The 22,057-nt window shown below is 41.4% G+C and overlaps 1 non-coding gene across 1 annotated transcript; it reads left to right on the forward strand.

The window, feature by feature from the left end:
• The first annotated feature begins 2,452 nt into the window (after nt 1-2,452).
• Nucleotides 2,453-2,645, forward strand: LOC116074180. Its single transcript, XR_004112132.1, has one exon. It is a non-coding gene; the product is annotated as a U2 spliceosomal RNA (small nuclear RNA).
• Nucleotides 2,646-22,057: the final 19,412 nt, after the last annotated feature.

The raw sequence follows: 22,057 nt of genomic DNA on the forward strand, positions 1-22,057 counted from the left end.
CAAGGTACACAGTCACCCTATGAACATACTTCTTGTTTTATTAAAAAAAAAAAAAAAGCTTCCAGGCATCACAACTTATACCTTTCATTCTGTTTAAAACAACAACAACCACAACAAAACTAAACCAAACCAAACAACAACAACATATTTATGTGTTTAGTGTGTGTATTGCAGGCATGCCTGTGCCACAACTTTTCAGAGTCAATCCTTTCCTGACACTTTATTGAGATAGTCTTTCTTGCTTCAGCTGTTGTATGCTCCAGGCTAGCAGGCTTGCAAGCATCCAGGGAATTTTCCTGTTTGTGCCTCCAATCTCACCATGGGAATGCTAGGTTTAGAGATGTGTGCCAACTCATCTTGCTCATTAATGTGTGTTCTAAGGATGGAACTCAGTTTGCTAGGTTTACGGGGCTAGAACTTTAACTCATGGAACAATTTATCTGATCCCTTTCCCTTTCTTTTTGATATTTTGCTTTTGAGACAAAATTCTATGATGTAGCACTGGCTGGCCTGAAGCTCATTATGTAGACCAGACTGGTCTTGAACTCACAGAGATCCACCTTCCTCTCGTTCCCAAATGCTAGAATTAAAGGTATGTGCCACTGGGCCCAGATCCTCTGTCTTTAAATAATTTTCAATATGTTACCTCCTTGATGGCTGTGGAACATCCTTGTGAATGGAATTCTTCTGAATGGAGATAAGGGACATCTTTCAAATGGTGTTAAAGGTTACCCTTGTGAATGATGCTACAGGTTGCCATTGTGAATAGTCCTAAGTATGATTCTTTCAAGTGAGGCTCATGAATCTTGTGCTCATGGATGCCTTTCTCTACATTTGAGCTGTTTCAGTCATTCTGGTCTTTAGCTGTGATGGTTGTATTTTTGAGTCCTTCCATGCACACACTTCCTCTGACTTCCACTTTACTTGGAGATGATTTGTCCATATTCCGATGTGGGGAAAAGTAAGAAGAATTGTGATAAAGTATGAGTTTGGGTCGGTGGACAGTTCTGTGTGGCCCGTGAAAAGAAAGCATCACTATGTTGTACGGACACTGAGCTCTACTTGTCTGGTTTTCTCACTTCTACATTCCAGGCTGGGTTCCAGGAAGTTGAGACTGTTAAAACATTGACCTCTGAGCAAAAAGGGTTTGTTACTTATTCATACTGCAGAGTATTAGGTTCTATATGAGTCCCTAACTTAGGGGTAGAAAGCAAAGTCCAATGTCTTCTAAGGAGAGAAGTAATAGTTATTTGCATCATCAGTCTGACTTTTTAATCTAACAGTGGAAGCATAAAAATAGCCATTGGTTTTTTTTTTTTTTTTTTTAATGCTATTATAGTTTAGACAGGAAGTATCTACCCAAAGACTCACATGTTGAAGGCTTGGTCCCCACCTGTTGAGGATTGGTTCCTGAATATGCTAACTATATCACTTATCATCTATATCATCAACCCTGTAATACTTGTAGCTAAATGGCCTGTGAGGAGGTGTGGCCTAACTTGAGGAAGCAGATAACCAGGAGGACATTTCTGAAGCATGTGCCTGCTCCCAGGGACATGTGTCAGGCTTTCTCTGCTTCCTGGCTCTGATAAGGTGAGCCACTTTGTTCTGCCATAGTGTGCTATCTTAGAAACTATGGATGCCACTGACTATGGACTGAACCTTCTGAAGCCACAATCCACAATCCTTCCTCTCTTAAATTGGTTTTTTTCTTGGGTATTTTCATCACTATGAATAAGGAACTGGCTCTCATAGACACCGTTTCTGAAAAAAATACATGTCTGTATAGACGGCACTTTGCTCATGAGTGGAAACCATCCTCTCTCTCTCTCCTTCCCTCTCTCTCTCTCTCCCTGTCATCTCTCTTTTCTTTCCTCCCCCCCTTTTTTGAGACAGGGGTTCTCTGTGTGGTCCTGGCTGTCCTAGAACTAGTTCTGTAGACTAGGATAGCCTTGAACTCACAGAGATCCAGCTCCCTCTGCCTCAAGAGTGCACAAATCGCCAACATGCTGGAAGGCATTTTCTTAAGTAGACCAAATCAGTGTCCATTCCACAGGATTGACAACTTTCACATCCAAGGCTTTAGCAAATATCTGCTTTTAGTGAATTACAAAAAAGTATTCAAGATATATGAGCACTAGAGGGTGAGATACACAGGCATATGTGGGAGGTACAGAAAAGGGGTTTGATGATCAAGAAGAGCCATGGTTGGAAGCTAAGTTTCCAGCCTTCTCTTTAGCCTCCTGATGGAAAGCTATGAGTCCTATCAGTATGCTTGTGGGCTGTTTATGTGTCAGGTATGCAAAGTTTTCTCTTCTATATTTACTATTATTAGCTTTTTCTAGGCATGCTCATTTTGCTTCTGCAAAACATGCATTATTTTAAAAGAAATACACTTCAAGATTTTAAATTTACAATAACCTATAGATTGACTAGTTTAAAATTATATGGAACCTATTCTATTAAAATCATCATTTAGGCTGAGATCAAGCTAGTGTCTATTTTATTGTTTTAATAGCTGGTATATCCTCTGTCTGAGGACAGTATATTGAGTAAAACTTTTGAGCCAGGAGATGAAATGAGAACTTGTTCTTTTCACTCCACACATAATCTGGAATTACAGTACCGGAAACAGTGTACTCCACTTAAATACCTTAGATTTCCTGTATTAATAATATCAGTAATGCTTAGTGCTTAAGCATTTGAATAATGTCTGTATTTTCTTTTAATTGTCTTTAATGTGTCTGCACAGAGTACCAGAGAGCCCAGCATTCTTGTTTCAAATGTGATTACACTAGATCCTTGACAGAACCTTGGTCACAATGCCACCCTGGGATATAGGTAGCAACAGGCAAGAGCTGCCTGGAAGGAACAAGATCAGAAATTCAGTTTTGTGGGAGCAGTCTGAGACTAAAGCACAGAGTGAGAATTTTCAAGAGGAAAAACAATCCTATGCAGATAGACAAGGTGCCAGTTTTTATAGGCAGGTGAGGATGGGCATACTGGGACAGGGAACACTGGGAACACACACAGTACTATTGATGAAACTTTCCCCTGGTCAGCTTTCTGCTGTTTTCTGGCACTAACGACTGTGAGCCTCAGAACTATCCAAATACACAGAAATCTAAAGATGGGTCATGCCACTTAGTATGGCATGAACAAAGATAGAAGGATGGTTTCATCACTGGGATTATTGAAATGGCATGCAGAAGATGGAGTAATGTTTCTAAAGGCATTGCATAATTTCTTCCATAATGTTATGAAATGAGCTCCAGAGTTTGAGAAGCCCTCCCCTTATATGCTAAGAAGGTTTCGAGAAAGATGGGAGAATTCAAGTCTCAGGATTCTGAAAACATCATGAGAAGAAAACAAACTCCTGAAAACTTTTCTTCAGGACAAATGGCTTCTACATTAGTTTTTCAAGAATCATATAAGAAATGTAGAGCTCTTATTGGAATGCCACAGGCATTTGATGGTATGTAGAAGCATCATGAAATTTGGGAAAGAGTAGTTCTAACTGTCAAAGAAATTAAAGCCTAAACTAGAAATCAATTAATTTCTTCCTCCGAATAAACAACTCAAAATACTAGAGAGAAATGACCATCAACAACCCCAGAAATGTCAAAATAAAATCTGTCTCTGCTAATGTCACGACCTCATTGATGGTGGTAAAGGGGAACCATGTTTGTTGAGTTGCTACTTTGTGTTTGCATCCCACATCTAGCCCATCCAACCACTCCAGAAGTGAAAAAAATGCTATCTATGTCTGTTTAGCAGATGAGGAAGCCTTGGCCTTGAGAAGGTAAACATCTTGACATCACAGGCTCATAGAGTAGCTTGTCCTCTCCTTTCAAAGCCACAGGACCACACCTTTTCTTGAGAGGACCCAATTACATGTTAGAAAAACCTGGAACTGAGCATGGTTTAATAATTAAGACTTCATTATACTGAGGTAGATATTTTTATCTTGTAAATAAATGATGTGATGTGGTACCACAACAAGTCACATTTAGAATAACTTTTAAACCAATAAATTTAATAAATTTACTAAACAGTACAAAAATGTTTTTTTTTATTAACTCATGGAAGAGAGGTAAAATGGAAATTGGGATAGCACATACTATGATAATTTACATTTCTTATCTGAATAAAGCCCCAAATAATTAGCATATAAGAGCCAGCAAGATGTCTCAGTGGGGAAGGGTGCTTGCCACCAAGGTTGATGACTTGAATTTGATACTCAGGACCCACATTGTGGAAGGAGAGAAGTGACTCCCGTATGTTATCCTCAGTGCTACACTTGCACCATGACATGTGCACAACCCCACACATGCATGCATGCATGCATACATACATAAAACATTAGCAATAGATGATACTGTGATATCCATTTCGCAGATCCACAATCAGAGATTTCATCATAAATAGCTTGCCCAGCTTTACAGAGTTACTGAGTGTGGCAGATCTGGGTTAAAAACCCATGTCCAAGTGTTTTTCATCATCCATTTCCTTTTTACATATATAAATTTATTTTTGCATTTGTATATATGTCTGTGTATGTGTGGTCCCTTACATGCCACATCACATATGCTGTGGTCAGAGAACAACCAACAGGAATCAATTCTCTCCTTCCCCCACATGGGTCTTGGGGTCAAACTCAGTTGCCAGGCTTGGTGGTAACTTCTTTTTCCTGTTGAGCCATCTTGCTAGTCTAATCATCACCCACTTCTTTCTTTCAATTCTATTTTATCCATTGAATTTTCAAGAATACACTTAGTGGGATTTTCCAAGTTATCTTTAGATTTGCTAAACTGAAATCTTCTCTCTTCCTGCTAATTGAGTTTTAGAATCTCTGTGGGTTCAGGAATATCCCAAAGCATTCTCTGGGCAGTTTTTCCCTTAGCATAAAAGTAGCATAGAAACAGACGTTGGTCTCCAGTCATGCTGTATAACTCCATTCCCTATTTCACATCAGCTTTTTGTCTACAATCCCAGCCTTCATCGTTGGCTGTCAGATGTTGCGAGTAGCTTTGCTACTTGGTCTAAGATCCAGGAATGGGCTATGCTACCAGTCCCTACCCAGCTTTCCTTGAATCCATGGATAAAAGGCACAGACACATACAGTTGTTCAATTTCAACTTGCCTTTTGACACAATGGCTAGGTGCTACTTATCTCTCTTCTGGAAAAGCATGCCCTTATCAATATTCTTAGTGCCACACTTCTTCACCTTCCCTAAACTTTAGTTGCTCAGTTACATCTAGTCCCAGCTAAACATCCTGACTGCCCATTTGTAGGAGTAGCCTGTGTGGCCACTCCATTTGAGATCTCACATGACTGGTCACCTTTCCTCCTTCAGAAGTATGGTAAACTCTCCACTCCTCTCCTGTGTCTGTCTCTTTGCCTCCAGGGACTCTGAAGTCACACCTATTCTTTCCACCTAGCAATTGTTGCATGGCTTCTTTACTGACAGACAGATCAAGAACCAATTGGGGAACAGGACCTTAGCATCAGTACCACTCCTACAGATGCTACCATCATTGTCATGGGCAGTCTAAGGCATCACTGAGATTCTACTAAAATAACAAAAGGCAAACTCCAGGACATGGCAATGCTGACTGAAACATCTGCATACCTTGGTGTGAAAGGAGTCATGTTAATTTTGTATATGTTACATATTGGTCCTGTTTGGAAAGAAGGGTCAGTGGGATAATTTGTGTAAGATACAGTCCTTCTTTTTCTGGCTTTATGTGAGCCATATAGAATGCTAGAACCTATCATAACCTCTGTGACTTCTAAGAAGCATCTACTTTCAGTCTCTTCTCTCTTGGCATAACAGTATTTTACATCTTCCAGGAGATTCGCAAGCTTTTCCTAACTGCCAGTGTGACTGATGTGCCATCTTCCCGGGAAACTGTAGACCAAGAGCAGGAAGGAAATGGCAGAGTTATATCTTTTAGTGATGCCAGACTGCCAATTAAAACTATGTACTCCTGAAGTCTTTCAATGTGAAGAACAAAAAGTGTATTGTGTTTATTTATTTGCTTATAATGTGGTTGGGAACCTGGTGTTTCACCAGTGGATTGTTTATGACACATTGTCAAAATGTTTAGAATTCAGTGGTCATTCCCTCGGCCTACTACAGGGAGAGTGACACTTAATAGTCTGTATATATCAAGCAAGAGAGGGTTGGATCAAGGCTTTAATCTTTGCCTTGATACTGTAGTCTTCTTTGGAATAATTTCCTTTGGGATGCAAAGTTCTAGGTTCTTTCTAAGAAACAAAGCAATTACTCTTGTGTTCATTCACATTAGAGGGGGAAAATATAGAAAGTAACCTTGCCTTTTTATCTCCAAGAGTTAATGTTGAACTCTTCTCCTAATGTATACAATAGATCCAGATTCATTGTGGTGTCTACATCAAACTTGTTAAGGGAAGGACATTGTAGAGGCTTACTGCTAGTTAATAATGTTGATCAGGCAAGCTTAAATCAGATGATATGGAGATATAATAGGAAGTAAATATGTAACCTCTGGAAAGCTGTATTGTTGAAGACTACTGAGTAGTTATTTTATTTTGAAATTCCTAATTCTCTAAAATGTTTGTTTTTAGTTTTAATTACATGTGAGCTTGTGTGTCTGCATGGTGGTATGTATATGTGTTTGTAGTTGCCCTCAGAAGCTAGAAAAGGGTGTCATATTCCCTGGATTTGGAGTTATAAACAGATGGGAGCACAGGGAACCAAATTCAGGTCCTTGGTAGGAGCAAGGATGTGCTCTTAAACACTCAATCTCCTCTCCAGACTCAAGGGTAGTCTCTTGGAGATCCAAGGCTGGATGGAGCAGCTCCTTCTGTGCATCTGTGATTTGTGATGGTAGGTCTTCATAGGGTGACAAACCAGAAACACAGAGAGATAGAACAAAACCAAGGGAGAGAATAACCTTCAGAGTCCTGCTTCTGAGAATCTACTTCTGCTTAGCCAAGCCCCACCACCTATAGGGTCCATAGCTTTCAAAATAATGCCACAAACTGTGTACTAAGTATTACAAACATGAGCCAGTGGGGGAGACATTCAACTTCAAACCATAATACCACCTAGCAATGAGCCTAGACTATGTACACTGAGTATGAGAGTTATCCTATAAAATACAGTGAATTAATGAGATGACTAGATAGTTGGGTGTCACATTCTGAAATTTTTCACACAGTAGCTTCAAAGGATGATGGCTTTGTTATCTTTCTTCACTGTTCCATATAGAAGGCCAAGAAAGATCTCACATTGGAAGCTGAGCTAGTGCTCTGGTATCCTGGGAGAGTGAATGCTTGGAAGTTCCATGAACCCAATGGCAAATGGATGCTGCAGCTGGACTATACTTGTGGAGTAAAATGAAAGATTTCTGTTGCCTAGAAAAATGGCAATCTTGGCTCCTTTAATACAAAAAAGATCTTCCCTGAAAATGTACTCTGGAGCCCCTCCAGTTCAGTCATAGTACAGAGAGGGCTGAGGCAGATGCAGCAGGATATCAGGACAGGATTCTCACAATCTGCCTGCTCCACATTGCAGAGTAGAACTTGATTTCAACAAGATGGCTTTATTCTTAGCATGCCTTCCTACCCATTTTTACCCATAGTACTTCTAAATGGCTGTCTCTTCATTCATTCAAGTTTCAGAAGGGAAAAAAATGCAAGTACTCACACACGTGTGCGCACACACACACACACACACACACATGCACATGCAGACACACACACACACACACACAATGACAAGCCAGATAGTTAAAATTCATATGGCATTTAATTAAAACTAAGCTTATAAACCAGGAAGAAAGAAAGTATATCCCCTCAGCAGTATGGTGAGCTGATGTCCTTGCTCTGGGTGTGTCTATTAATTGCATGTTAAAAGAGGTAGACATTTTATTGTTAGTACTCAGTTGTACATTTACCATTGGCCATTGTAGTAACCTTGCTTAGGTGTGAGGCCTCTATTTCCTTTCTGTGAATGTCTTCAGCTTATATCTGAGTAGTGAGCGGTTCATGTAAGCGCTTGGCTTGATTGGATTCGGTTTGGGTTTTGCAGCATTGAGGCTCAATTTCAGGTCTTGTTCATGTGAGGTAAGGGCAGTACCATTGTGATGCCATCCTGTTTGCTTTTCGTTTTGAGACTGGGCCTCACTAAGTTGATGGGGCTGATCTTGAACTTGCAACCCTCCTGCTTCTGCCTCTCAAGTAGCTGGCTCAGTCAAGCATTCCATTGTAAATGGTAGGATCCCTTTGATTAGGCATCTTTATATGCTTATCATGACTTAATGTAAATCACAGGAGCAAAACAAAACAAAACAAAACAAAAACAAAAAAACCCTTAAACAAGGGAACAAAAAAACTGTGGGTGCTAAAAGCCTTGAACTTGGTAGACCTGGAAACTTCAGGAGCCTTTCAGGAACTGTTATTACAGGGAGTAGAAGTAAATGAAGGGCAGAAGGGGGTGTTTTTTTAGAGGTTTTGCTTCGCCCTCTCAGTGTTCCCTTTTCTCTGCTTCTCTCCACTGCCCTGACCCTTCCCTGCCCACTCTCAGAACTGATCCCACAGGATGGCTCAGAAGCTGGAAGGACAGGGAGAGCGAGGCACTGGGACATTCTTCCCCTGTTATCTAAAGAACTGGAGGCAGGAGGGTACTCCTGACAACCTCCTTTTTGTTATTTCTAAAATCAGAGTGCTCAGGGCTGAGGGTACCTTGGTGGTAGTGTGCTTGTCTAGGTGTGGAGTTTGATCCCCGGCACTGACAAATGGCAACAATAGAAACCTGAATAAAATTGTATCAGAGAAACTTCTTAACTGCACCCAGGATCCTGAAGCCTCTGTCCATAGTTTTCTTTGTTTAAAGGCAACAAAATCCAACCACAATTAAAAATTTAAAAAGGGAGCCCCTTAACCCACCCCAAGAGTAGTAAAAGGAAACATATTCTGGTTCCCCACATGCTGGTGTGCTGGGTGTTCGCTCAGAAGTGTGAGAGAAAACGGTATTTATAAAAGTCATGGCATTTTTCAAAGATGGCGGTGTCACAGAGGATGAAGAGCCCCGGAGGAGCGGAACACAGTTAAGCAGTGCATGCAAAGCACAGGTTTCTGTGTTAAGAAAACCAGGAAACTCAGCATCTTTTCCTTGCTGCCCAGACACCCAGGGGGCTACCTGTTGTTTTTTTTCTTTTTCATTTTTTATCTTTCCTTCAAAAAAGAATATAAGAAAATCAACCCTATCCTCCAAACCTAAGGTTTTCATTTTTCCCTTGTTTCCTTGTGGTCTAATGTTTAAGAGTTAAGGCAACGTTTTAGCAGAGAAATGTGAAGAAGGGGAAGAAAGGGAGATCAATAAAGTTATTCTGTGACTTTTCCCAGGAGAGAGCTGTGTTAATCGAGGATGGCTGGCTACGCTATATATCAAGTCCAAGGAGAGAGCAGTGGTTGATCTCCAAACAGATTTCCTAGGTGGGCTGGGAGAGGGGGCGGGGAAGACAGCTACATCAAGCATGTGCATAAGTAATTAATTACCTGGTCCCATACATACACATATACATGGTTGTAAGTACATGCATGCACAGTTAGATAATCTCGCCGTGATAGTGGACCCATGAACGTGTATTTTAAAGTGTCAGTGGAAACGATGTTAGTGGGGGGCATGAATAAGAACAAAGCATCGTGGCAGATGTCTATGAAAATGCTATAACCAAACCTATCGCTTTCAATGCTGCCCTAGAAAATGAATTAAAATTCAAAATATCAATACATTTTAAGTATATAAGTACATATAAGCACACTTAAAAATTAGATAAGGGCAATTTCTTTAGGTGATTAGTGTAGTATTAGACAAAACTCTGCTAATAAGATTTCATATCTTGACCTGGCATTATTTTGCATACCTGAGCTTTGTAAAATTCTTAGCTCCTGATGAAGAAAATGGACAGACAGATAAGGTAGAGAAGCTGGGATGAAGGGCAAATTCTCTGATCCATAGACAGACAAGGGTCTGGCTATGGGAAAGTCTCTAGGAGGAAGGTTATCTGAATTACAGATGTGGTTGCTTTCTATAGAAGTTGACATTAACAGCATTTTTTGCAGGGGTGATTTGAGGTGAGCATGATGCTAAACCTGGGCCAGTTCTGCCCGTTCACAGTGGGCAGTGGTATTGTGCTCCCATGGAGCACTGTTCTTTCTGTCACTGACAAATGCAGACAATGTACTTAAATAGGGGTGAGGCTGACACTCTGCATGAGGTCAGACTTCCTCTTCAGAGCACATTTTTTGATTAGTCAGCTATTCTGTCTAGACTTCAACTTTATAAATGACAAATAATGCTGTCTTTCCTCGAGATATTTTTTTTACTGCCTATAAATCTTATGCTGTCTGTCTGTCTGTCTGTCTGTCTGTCTGTCTGTCTATATTTCATTTCTACTTGAGTATCAGGAGATATTATACACAGAAATTTATGGTCCTTTTTCACTCTCCCACTTGCTGTGATGGATCCCTCCATGCTGAGATTCTGAACATCTTTCTCCTCTTGATTAGTATATCTATACTATAAATTGTTTTTAGTATGAGATCATATGCTTTATGTATTTATAATTATTTATTTTGTATGTGTGGTGTGCATGCACATGTGTGTTCAGGTACATGTGCATCTCTGTGAACATGTGTGGAGATGGCTGAAGGACACTGAGTGTCTTCCTCTTTCTCTACATTATTTCCTTGAGGCAGAGTCTCTCACTGAGCTTAAAAAAGCTCACTATTTCAAGCAGGTTGGGTGGCTAAAGAGTTCCTGAAAACCACCTGTGTTAGGCCCCGAAACTGAACAGCCCTGGGGTTACAGGCACACAGGTAGCCATCTCCAGCATTTACAGAAGTTCTGGGGATCTGAACTCAGGTTCTCATGCTTATGTGGCAGGCACACTTTCCCACCGAGCCATCTCCTCATTCCTCTAGCTATAAAATCCAAATTCCAGCTTTATCATAGTTGTTCAGAAAATGTCCTTGTAAGAAGGGAACCCAAATACAGAGCTGGATGGTGCTATCCTAAAGTTCTCTTGAAGGGTGGGGTTTGTCCAGTTCAGCCGTCTCATCTGTTGTTTAATGAAGGTTGCTCATGATCTTAGAGGTGAGATGTCTTACCCAAGGTCTCCATGACAAACTGAGCAGAGAATTCGGATCTCTTAAAATTCAGTCCTTTATTTCTTCCATTGGGTCATGTGTCTTGGGACCACTTGAGACCGAAATAGAACCAGAAGTTCAAGCAAGCAGCTCAGACAAGGAAATGTCAGCCTTCAGTTTTCCCCAGGGCCGGACTCCAAGTTCATGCCTGTAACTCGGCACACCAGATTTTGGCATCTTCAAAGAAGAAGGAAAATTTGCGCTTGCTGAATGTCCCTTCCCCTTTTGGAGACTTAGCTCAGTATCTAGATCTACTGGGACCCCCATTTTTCCTTGTTTATCTTGGGTACAGTCTTACTTCATCTTGTAGTTGTCAATTTATCTGTATGATGACTTAATTGCAACATTTATTAAGAACTGACTATGATCAATCTTGGGGTTACATATCCTGCTTTAAGATGGGCTCAGAGTGAGCTGAAGACTCTGAGGAAGGAGAGATGGGGCCACAAGAGGAGCCAAAAAAGACTCAGAAACTCTTGTGACAGCTCTATTTTCCTCTCTGTCTGTGCTTAGTAGGATAGGGAATCGTGTTTTATGCATAAGTGTCTTCCGGTATAATCTCTACCTGTTCCCAAAAGAAAAGACCTGCTGTGTAGGATTCTGGCAGCTTTTCATTGAGGAGCCCATTCCCACATTTGGATATGTCTTACTTTGTATGACTCAGAGAATCCCACACCATGCTTCCAGGTCTCTCTTGCTTTCTTCAGACTGCCTGCCTTTCTTTTAATCATCATGCTTAATTAAACTCATGTTAAACATGTTCATTAGGTCAGGAGGATCTTGGAGGAGTTGGATGAGGGGATAGCATGTGATAAAAATACATTGTATGAAGAAGAATTGTTTAAAAACCAATAAATACAAAAAAGTTCAGAAAAACTTTGTTTAAGACAATCTAAAAACAAAACAAAACTAAAAAACCAAAAAAAAATTTACAAAACCCAAACCAAAACAAAAAAGACAATCTACAGGATTTTTCCCTTGCCTTTACACTCCCTAGCCAGTCTGTACATGCCTCAGCAACTCTGAACACAGCTCACTTCCTGGCACATTGATAATTTTTTACCACACTAGACAAAGCAAGTAGATCCCCACACGAGAAACATCCTTACCACTGTTAATATTTTAAAGAGAATCTGAATGGAAGCAGACTTACTTATTTTATGTTCAACGTACTTGTCTCCTTTTTTACCTTCTCTCTCTTTCATAAACTCTGAGATGTAGATTTGTGGTAATCAGGATCACCTGACTACCTGGAAAGGAAAGGAGAATGATCAATTAGAGATTACTTGTTTGGGTGGGACACAGTGGCTTATAATCCCAACACTTGGGAGGCTGAAGCAGCAACACTGCAAGTTCAAGGCTAGCTTGCTTGCCTGAGCTAAACAGCAAGTTTTGTAAAGGTTGGACCGTACTGAAAAATCTGATCTTTAAACCAAACAAAAGAGCAAGCAAACAAACAGAGGCAAACAACAAAAGCAACAGCAGCAACAATAAAAACCCAACCAACTAACAAAACCCAGAAAACTAAAATCAAAACAATTTAAAAGTCCTAATCTGTATTTAATCAGTTGATTGACCTGTATTCCTTTCATACTTTATGACCTGGATTTTATCAATATTCCAGAAGAATGCAGAATTTAAAAAAACACTCATAAAATTCTTATTAGAAGGCCAGCGCGGTGCTATACCTTAGTATATACCAAATATCAAAATGTCTTGTCCTCTCCCGTATATATAAGAATCCTTCTGAGGTGTTGGGCAGCTGCCTCAGTTGCTACAGTGCTTGCCACGCACGCATGAAAACATAGGTTCAGATTCCCAGAAGCCACATCAAGACAGTGGCTGTATACAACTGTAATCCCATAAGGATGCAGAGATTAAACAATTGCTCACGATTCACTGGTAAGGATGCCTAGCTGAAAGCTGGTGAGGTTCCTGTTCAGTAGGAGACTCTCTATTGAGGGGATAAATATAAAAATGATAAGCAGGACACCTGATGTTCTCTGTGCCCCTCCCCTACTCACACTACAGAGCTAAGCTTGCAAAGCCACAGACCTAATTGGGCTATCCAGAATTGGGGTAAGGAATCAAAATCTCACAGCCAGTCTTTAAAGACTTGAGAATGAAAACAGAGAGGAAAAGGAAGGATTTCACCTTCCCCACAAATCAGAGGGTGTGGTGTCATAGGCTACCTATAGTTTGACATGTGCTGTCCTATATGGGAGTCCAGAGTCCAACCTCCACAGAGGTCAAAGCACTGGACCCCAGAAAAGAAGCCTGGCTCCAGTGACCCACACTCTTCAGTATTCATGTCCTTGCTGTTTGTAGCAGGGAGAGACTCCTTGAGAAGTGTCAAATGTGCCAAATTTAAAATCTCCGAGGTAGCAGTTTCTGCCTTTAAAATAACCCTCAGCTTCTCCCCAGAGTGCTTCCTCTTCATCTCTTGATGTTTGAATCTCTACAGTAATTCTGATTCTGCTACAGCACCTTGGATCCTAGAATATATCTCAAATTATGCTTCTGTATTCTTTTAATTTTTTTCTAATTCTGCATGCTCAGCACTTTGGAGGCTCATCCATTTCACAAACGCTTGAGTAAATTTAATTGTGCCGTGTTGAAAGCCCTTCCTTGCCACACTGTCTTTTCATTAATAACAGAGGGAACCATGGGGCGTGGTTATTATTAAAGACACCTTCGATTCATGCAAACCCACCCTTTGAATGAATTTGCTGCAATGTATGCATCCTAGCTCACAAGAGCTGGGCTGAGACCTAGATTTGATGGTCGGTGCTCTTACAGCCCTACTGATAAAAGCACTTAGTCATTAACTGTCTTGGTTCCCACTTGTGAGATAGGAATGGTGGCATGAAGATACTCATTTCCATCCCTTCCTATCCTACTGTTAGAATGTAAATGGTTAAAAGAGAATAGCATGAGACCTGCAAAGGCTAGAGAATATGAAAAGTCTGAATGTGAGGACATGTGTGTGTGTGTGTGTGTGTGTGTGCACATGTATGTGTTATGTGTATGTGTGCATATGGGTGCATTTGTTCATACGTGCATAACTGGAGACCGTAAGCTGCAGTTGCAGTTACACATCACTAAGCCTCGATTTTATGCAAATGATGAGGATTTAAATTCAGGTCCCCATTCTTGCACAACAAGCCCTTCGCTCACTGACCCATCTCCCTAGCCACTGCCTTGACTTTCGAACATGAACGACTGTGAAAGATAATTTTGAGAATCTGACTGGAAACTGTGAAGACCAGAGTCTAACCTCTCCTTCTTGGTAAGTCAGACGTCTTCCTCTAGCCCTGCCTATGTTGAAAAGTGCTTAGAGAGCCAGGGATCACGGATACTACAAAGGAGCCCGTTCCTAAGGAACATGAATTTGGTCAGTCAGAGTCTCTAGAAACCACACCAGCTGATCTTTGATGGGAATGCTCCTGGCTTTCATAGCTTTCCCTTTCATCTCTTTTTCTTCCAAAGCCCCAGGCTATGTGTGACAGTTTCAAAAGTATAGGAATGACTCCAGACCAAATCTTTGGCCTGTGTCTTTATTTGGTTATCCTTTCTAGGATCTTGTCCCAGTAACCTCTATCTTCCAAAGCCCCAGGGAATGGATCTGCATCTCTTGGGTTGGCAGCTTGAACCTAATGATGAATGAATGGCAGGGACTCTAGGAGGAAACAGAACTTGGCTCCCAGATGACACCCTTTGGCCAAAAATAATGGGCTTTCTGACCCAGAGTCCTCTTGGTGTACAGGTAATAGACATCCAGCCTTGGGAGGACTCTTTTTTCTCTCTCATTATCCCAGAGATAGAGACATTTCTCCACTTCCTTTCACCAGATCTCAGGGCACTACATGGTCTGACTGCACATTACTTTCCAGAATCTTCAGGCTCCATGGGACCCCCATTGGACAAGCAGCAGGCCTTCTGCATGGTTAGGCTGGAAGACAGAAGGGGGAACAGAATCATTTTCTAAAGTCATAACAACAAATACTATTATATGTATATACTGAGGGATGATTGATTTTTTTCCTAATACCTAGTTTGTTGGTTTTTCAGTCTTTGTGTAAAAATACTAGAGAAAAACCATTTTAAAGGAGAAAAGATTGTCCCCTAAGTCCAGAGTTTTTGGTCTATGTCCCTTTGTGGTGAGGTCCAGCGGAAAGACGAGGAGGGTATGGCAGAAGAAAGCTGCTTGGCTAAAACTGAGACCAACAGGAAGGGACGGGGGACATGGTATACTCTTCAAACATGACCCCAACCCACCCCACTCTTGGGCACACACACACACACACACACACGCACATGCACACGCACACGCACACACACACACACACATACACGCACACGCACGCACATGCACGTGTGCACACACTGGGACTTACTTTTCCCATCCAGTCCCACCTCCTAGTTGGCAGTTCAGCCTGTGGAATTCTCAGTGGGTTGATCCCTTGATGAGAAAAGCATGACCCAGTCCTTAGTCGATAGCATCATTGGCTTGGATCAAGTCTTCAACAACGCACAAGCCTTTTAGGGGAACAACGTTTATTAAACCATAATGTACTCCCTAAACAAAAGAAAATCAAAGTTTCCTTATGAAGAAAATCATGCACATTTTTATCCTGACACACCTAACCAGAAACTTAAAAACTAGCAGACAGTTTTTATGTGTGAAATGACAAAGTTAGGAATACTTGAGCCACATGCAACCTGTAGCACATGCCACTCCCTATTGGCTCAGTCTCATTGCCTAAGAAAAAGGGCTCTGCTGACCATGCAGTATGTAAATGCATTTCCATTCCCCATCTTCCTGTGAAGAGCAGGGAATTCCTGGGGGACTCCTTCAGGGAGAGTTTGAGCACTCTATATGTTGAGTGCATTTGTAATAGAGTAACTGTGGCATCCTACCCAGCTCTAGCTTGAGGAATCTCACCAAAGGATACAACTTTACAAACTGTGCTGATAGCATGAAAATTTTTCCCAAGTTGGCAACATGTTTGTAACCAATTCAGTGGCCTCAGAATACCCAGCATGATTGAGGACAGAGTGAACACCAGGTTAGTCATACACCCTGTTAGCTCTGTTCAACGGCAGACAATGTAGGGTGAACAGAATAGATCTGTACTACAGCTCCACAACGACTGTCAATCATACTTTCCAGCCATGATTCCTAGCCCACTTCCTCCTCCTCTCTTGCTACCCATGGTGTTCTATGCTCTTGACTCCACTCCTCAGAGAAAACTCCAGGAGGAAACATTGGCAAAGTACCCAGGAGGCCAGGAGGAAATGTACCCAAGGCATCTCACACGTTTATATCCTATCCGGTCATCCAGTTATACCAACCCAACAATGTCTCCACTGCCTGGATTTGTTTGTCTGAGAATTTGGTTTTTCTCTATCTCTGAGCTAGTAGACAGGTTCAAGTGAAAAAAAAAAATGTGAAACCTTTTGTTTTGTTTTGTTTTAAGACCAGAATAGAAGTTAGCCTGCAAAGATAGCAATTATATGTACTTAAAATATTCTTCCCTTAAGCAAAATAAAGAATTGTCTAATCTTTCTTCAAAGTACACATTATGAAACCCTAGAGACATTCAGGCCAGACAGCCATGAAACTCTTGGAGCAACTCGCCCTCTTTCTCTGAAATGAGGGCATTGTGGCTGGATTGCCTACTGCAGAACTGGACCCCTGTACATGGTCTTGCACAAGTCCCTTTCCTGTATACAGACCAGAATACTCCTTCACTACCATATTACCTGACACAATATATCACTTGAAGAGACCTCCGGAGCCACAGTGAGGTGGCCCTACACAAGAAACCCTGTGATTTCAGAACTTACAGAAGGAATTATAAATGTGACTCTACATAGACCATCAGGCAGACAATAGTCTTTAAAAAATTAGGCTGACTCTCACCATTCTTTACATGCTGGTTAGTTATGTACGGCATTGTGCTAACTTCTCAAAAGGCCACTTTAAACATAATCCCAGTCTTTCAAAAAGCTATAATATGGAACAAGATGGCCCAGTGATTACAGGTGTTTGGTGACAAGCCTGCTGAACTTCCTTCTGTTCCTAGAACCCACACGGTTGAAGGAAACAGCTGACCCTTCAAGGTGTCCTCTGATATCCACTTAGGTGCTGTGGCATATCGTCTACCCCACAGTAAATAATAAGTGTAAAATAAAATGTAAAGCTTCAATACAAAACTACTATCATAAAAATGTATTCAAACCCTTTGGTACCTCATGTTGTATGTAGGTGCCATGCACTCTCCTGAGGGAACATAGCAAATTGTCAAAACTTCTTCCTCCGCAGGTTTAGATCACAAAGTGGCTGACAGCAGGATAGAGAGGTCATGCACCTTTGTCTATTCCCAACTCCAAGAATGACACCTCCCAGAACAATGCCAAGTACAAGACAACAACTAATTGGATAAAATCGTCAAAATGAAACCACTCTTAGGATGGAGTAAAGTCTAAAATAAGGGATTATGAAGAGACCAATCAGAAAGATCGGTTACACTAACATACAGGGCAGAAGGTTGTAACAATGCAAAGACAAGACTATACGTAGGCAAATTGTAACCTGGTTCAAGTCCTGGCACTGCCTCACACTATCTGGGCAGAGCTGCCTATTCTGGACCCTATTCTCTGCACCTATAAATCATTCACAACATCTTTAAAGGCAAGGACTGAGATGTAAGCTTCCTGTAGATGGAATGTAGAAGCCCCTCACCCTCACAGGGATCTATTAGAGGAAACACAGAAAAAGAGGATTACAAGAGTGCCCTACAAGTGCTGAAGCAGGAACCTTAAGGAAAATAGGGCTCTTGCCAGGGTCAGAACATCTTGGAGATATGTAGGGGTATCATTGTCATGTATCTTACCCGCTAAGCCCAGACAAATGTAGAAAGAGGTGGTGAGTTCGAGAAATTTGCCCTCCTTTTTTGTTTCACTCCATCTCAGAGGCTGCTGTGGTTCAGCTTCTAGCTGCTGAACCATGTTGCCTGGCCCAACCTATCCACAGAAAGGCAAATACTTTATCAGAATCCAAGGAAACTATGGTAGAACAGGGTAGATGCTTGATATAGATTATCTATCTATCATCTATCTATCTATCTATCTATCTATCTATCTATCTATCTATCTATCTATCTATCTATCATCTCTGTGTGTGCATGTGTATGTTTGTGTGTATATGTGTATCTTCTGTATATTCTTGCCACAGTTAACACCTTCCAGTTATTTGTCTGAAGTCCTTTCCTCTGCATTCATATAGTTAGGTAAATTTTCACTCTTTGTCCCTCTCTCCTCTGTCTGTCTGTCTGTCTGTCTGTCTGTCTCTGCCTCTTCCTCTTCATCTTTCTGAATGTATCTCTCTATGTGTCTCTTCCCCCACCCCCGCCCCAACACGTACACCTGTTCTCTGCTGATTCCAGATCTTTTTAGGTGAACATTTAGGAAATGCCCTAAGTTGTTTTAGATTGTCTGAGATGATTTAGTACAGGTGGAAAGGCTAGAAAGAAAAGGCTTTGGCTTTCTTTCAAGTCCCTCCATTATATGAGGCGAAATAAAATAAAATAAAATAAAATAAAATAGAATAGAATAAAATAAAGTTAGGCAAAAAAAAAAAAAAGTAAGAGAGGCTAAAGAAAGCAGGTAGTGGTGTCCATGATGCAAGACACTGCAACAGAGGAGAGGGTTTTGTTTGAAAGGATCACATTTGGGGGAAGTAGGAACCGGATGTATTGAAGATTAAGATTGGGGGGAGACAAAACAATTGATTGGGCCTTTGAAATCTTGCCAAGAACCAAGAACCAGGACTAGTGACAGAGCGGCGAGCCAGGTAGGGCAATTAAAATGGAAATCTCCTTTCCTGTAGCATAGTGTGGAACAGGGCTACAGAATCTGCTGCATGGGGAGGTGGGGCCAAGTCTGGCACAGTCTGTGGGTTTGAAAGAAGCTGGGCGGGTTGGAGAATACCAGCTAGCCTTTGTAGTTCTGAGCTCAGAGAGGGGGGTGACAAACACTGGGCTTCGGGTCACAAGACTGGCTTGGATGGCTTTTGGAGAAGTTTCCTCTCATTTCTCAAACACTTCAAATATATTCACCCCAATGTTAGTCTCCAATCACAGCCTCAACATGTGTCCTGGCCAGTGGAGGAGATTTCAACTGTTTCACTGTTGGCTGAAGGATGGGGGGGTCAACTCTTCCCAGTTCCCTAGAAGCTTCCACTGCACAGAATATAACATCTTTGCATATTTTTCTATCACTTCCCACTTGATTGCACCTCCCAGTTCTTTAGGCTAATCCCCAGGACAACGTTGCTTTGAAAGAAAAAATATTTGAGCCAACTTGAAGATGTGGACTCCGGAGGTCCTGCCTCTGCTAGACCCAGACAACAGGCTCAAGATGATGGATGTTCACAGAGAAAGTAGTAAGTTTTAGTTAAGTTTTCCTTGTTGCTATTTTTTCTTATTATTTTCAATGCTTAGTTGATCTCCAAGATCAGGCTCCCTAAAGCATGCATGGACTCCCTCTGTCTCTGCCTCTTTCTGTCTCTGTCTGCCTGTCTCTCTCTCTGTCTCTGTCTGTCTATCTGTTTCTGACTCTCTCTGTCTCTGTCTGTCTGTCTGTCTGTCTGTCTGTCTGTCTGTCTGTCTATCTGTCTCTGTCTCTCTCTGTTTGTCTCTCCCCTTTTTCCTTCTCAGTAAAAATAAATAGTACCCTTCTCACCCTAGGAATGATTGATTTATAAAAGCAATAAACTGCTTCTTTTTCATGGTTCCAATCTTGGCTTGAAGATATCTGTGGTTGGCCTGGATGTGCCTGTCCTCAACACAGTATATTAAAATTCATCTGCATCAGCTTACATGATCTATACAGAAGTTCTTCTCCACAACGAATACTATACAACTGATGTGATCATGCTAAGCTTATCCCAAGACTTGCACAGGTGTCTTCTTTGAGGGATTTCTGTGCATTTGTGTTTTCTCAAAGGGGTAGAAGACTTTAGAAGGAGGGAGTCGTCATTCAGCTGATTCAGACTCATCCCTGACTCTTTCCAGTTGCTCCTCCCTCTCTCTACCTCCCACCCCAACTCCTCAGATCTAACCTGAGTCAGCTGTCAATTCAATACTGTCTACTTCTCTTTCCCAGCCTGGTTAGACTGTTAAGCAGTCGACTACTTTTCGAGATCGCGTTTATTATGTTTGTGGCCTCTGCATTACCATCAGACCAAGACATAGGCTGAACAATAGCATTTACTCCCTCTAACATCTCTCAGTCAGAAATAATGCAGCCAGAGTAACAATAGCGATACTAATATTGTATCTAGAAGCTCTCCAGCCCATTTAATCTTCCGAGATTCTTATAGTTGTTAACTAATTAATCTCCACCACATTCCATACGTTAGAGGTAAATATTCTTAACCATGACAGAAGACATGTATGTATATGCTGAGGACAGTAAAACAGTTACTTATTTATCATGGTTCGCTTGATAGAGTAACTGGTATTTTTTAAAACACCCATCATAGATACAATAATTAGAGATATGCTTTTGCTAACAAAGCCACTACCCACTTCTAGCGTACCCTTGGGTACTAAATAATTACCCACTTTGTGTGGTTATCTAGCTCACTAATTACCCACAGAAATTGGGGTCAGGTGTTAACTGCTTGAAATAAGTATCCTCTGAAGACATGGCTGAGTTGTATGGAGAAAATGATGTGTTCCTTAGCCCAACTTTCACAAGTCATACATTTGTGTATCTTTGTAAGCAAAGTGAACACAGACACAGACAAATTAGCTTAGTGTATGGAAGTTATGCTAGACTGTTACTGAAAACCAGAGGGGTTTGGAGAATTTCATTCTGTTTGTCTGTCGTCTCTGGCTGGGTGCAGTGTCCTGCTCTCAGGCCCTCATGTATATAAGACAACCACGGAATCTCCTTAGGAATGAGTCATCGTGGTGTTACAGGGAGGCACCCTATGAGTCAAAGATTTTTTTTTGACAGCTCCACCCTTTTTGATTATTTTAACATGTTTCTCTCTCTCTCCCCATCTCTCTCTCTCCATCCCCCCTCTTTTCTTTATCAGTCTAGTACAAACACCCAATGGGCCAAATCTGAAAAGGATTCTGACACAGTCACCAACTCCTGGCCAACACCTTCCTCTTTCCTGGTCATTAAAAAAATAAAAAGTGTTAAAGATCCTTTAGCATTCTGGAACTTCTTCTCTTTTGCTTGCTTCTCCTCCTCCTCCTCCTCCTCCTCTCCCTCCCTTCTCTCTTTCCCCTTCCTCTGCTGCTTCATCTCAGGCACTCTTCCTTCTCTTTCCTTTGGCTTCCAACTGCGCATCTGAAGTCTCACCAGCAGAGACAAAGCACAGTGAATGTCTGTGAAGAGCACAAAGAAACTACCTTTTAAAACACCCACTTGCAGGGAACCTGCATCTTTGGCTGCCTTCCCCCCTTTCTTGCTATTTACAGAACCCCGTATTCTATTTTAACACAGCACTGTCTGTTGTCTGCAGGATTCTAGCCTCATTGGGAAAACTGGGTTAAGACAGCAGTATACCCCGTGTTTATAGATAGGTAGAGACCCTAATTTTGGGAGCAGTTTCCACTGTGAGAGGACACTGTACAAATGGCAACCTTTTAAAACCTGTGACAGCAAACCCTCGTCTCTTGGGGGATGGCTTCTGTTTTTTCTTGTGCCCCCCCTTCTCTCTTCTCTTTTTCATCATCTGAAGTATTGCTTATCATTATTGAGGGACATTAGACTGATCAATAAAGTATGCCTGTATCTGATGAATATGGGGGTGGAGGGGATAATACAAATGCT

This window comes from Mastomys coucha, unplaced genomic scaffold, assembly GCF_008632895.1.
Source record: "Mastomys coucha isolate ucsf_1 unplaced genomic scaffold, UCSF_Mcou_1 pScaffold23, whole genome shotgun sequence".
Taxonomy (NCBI): domain Eukaryota; kingdom Metazoa; phylum Chordata; class Mammalia; order Rodentia; family Muridae; genus Mastomys; species Mastomys coucha.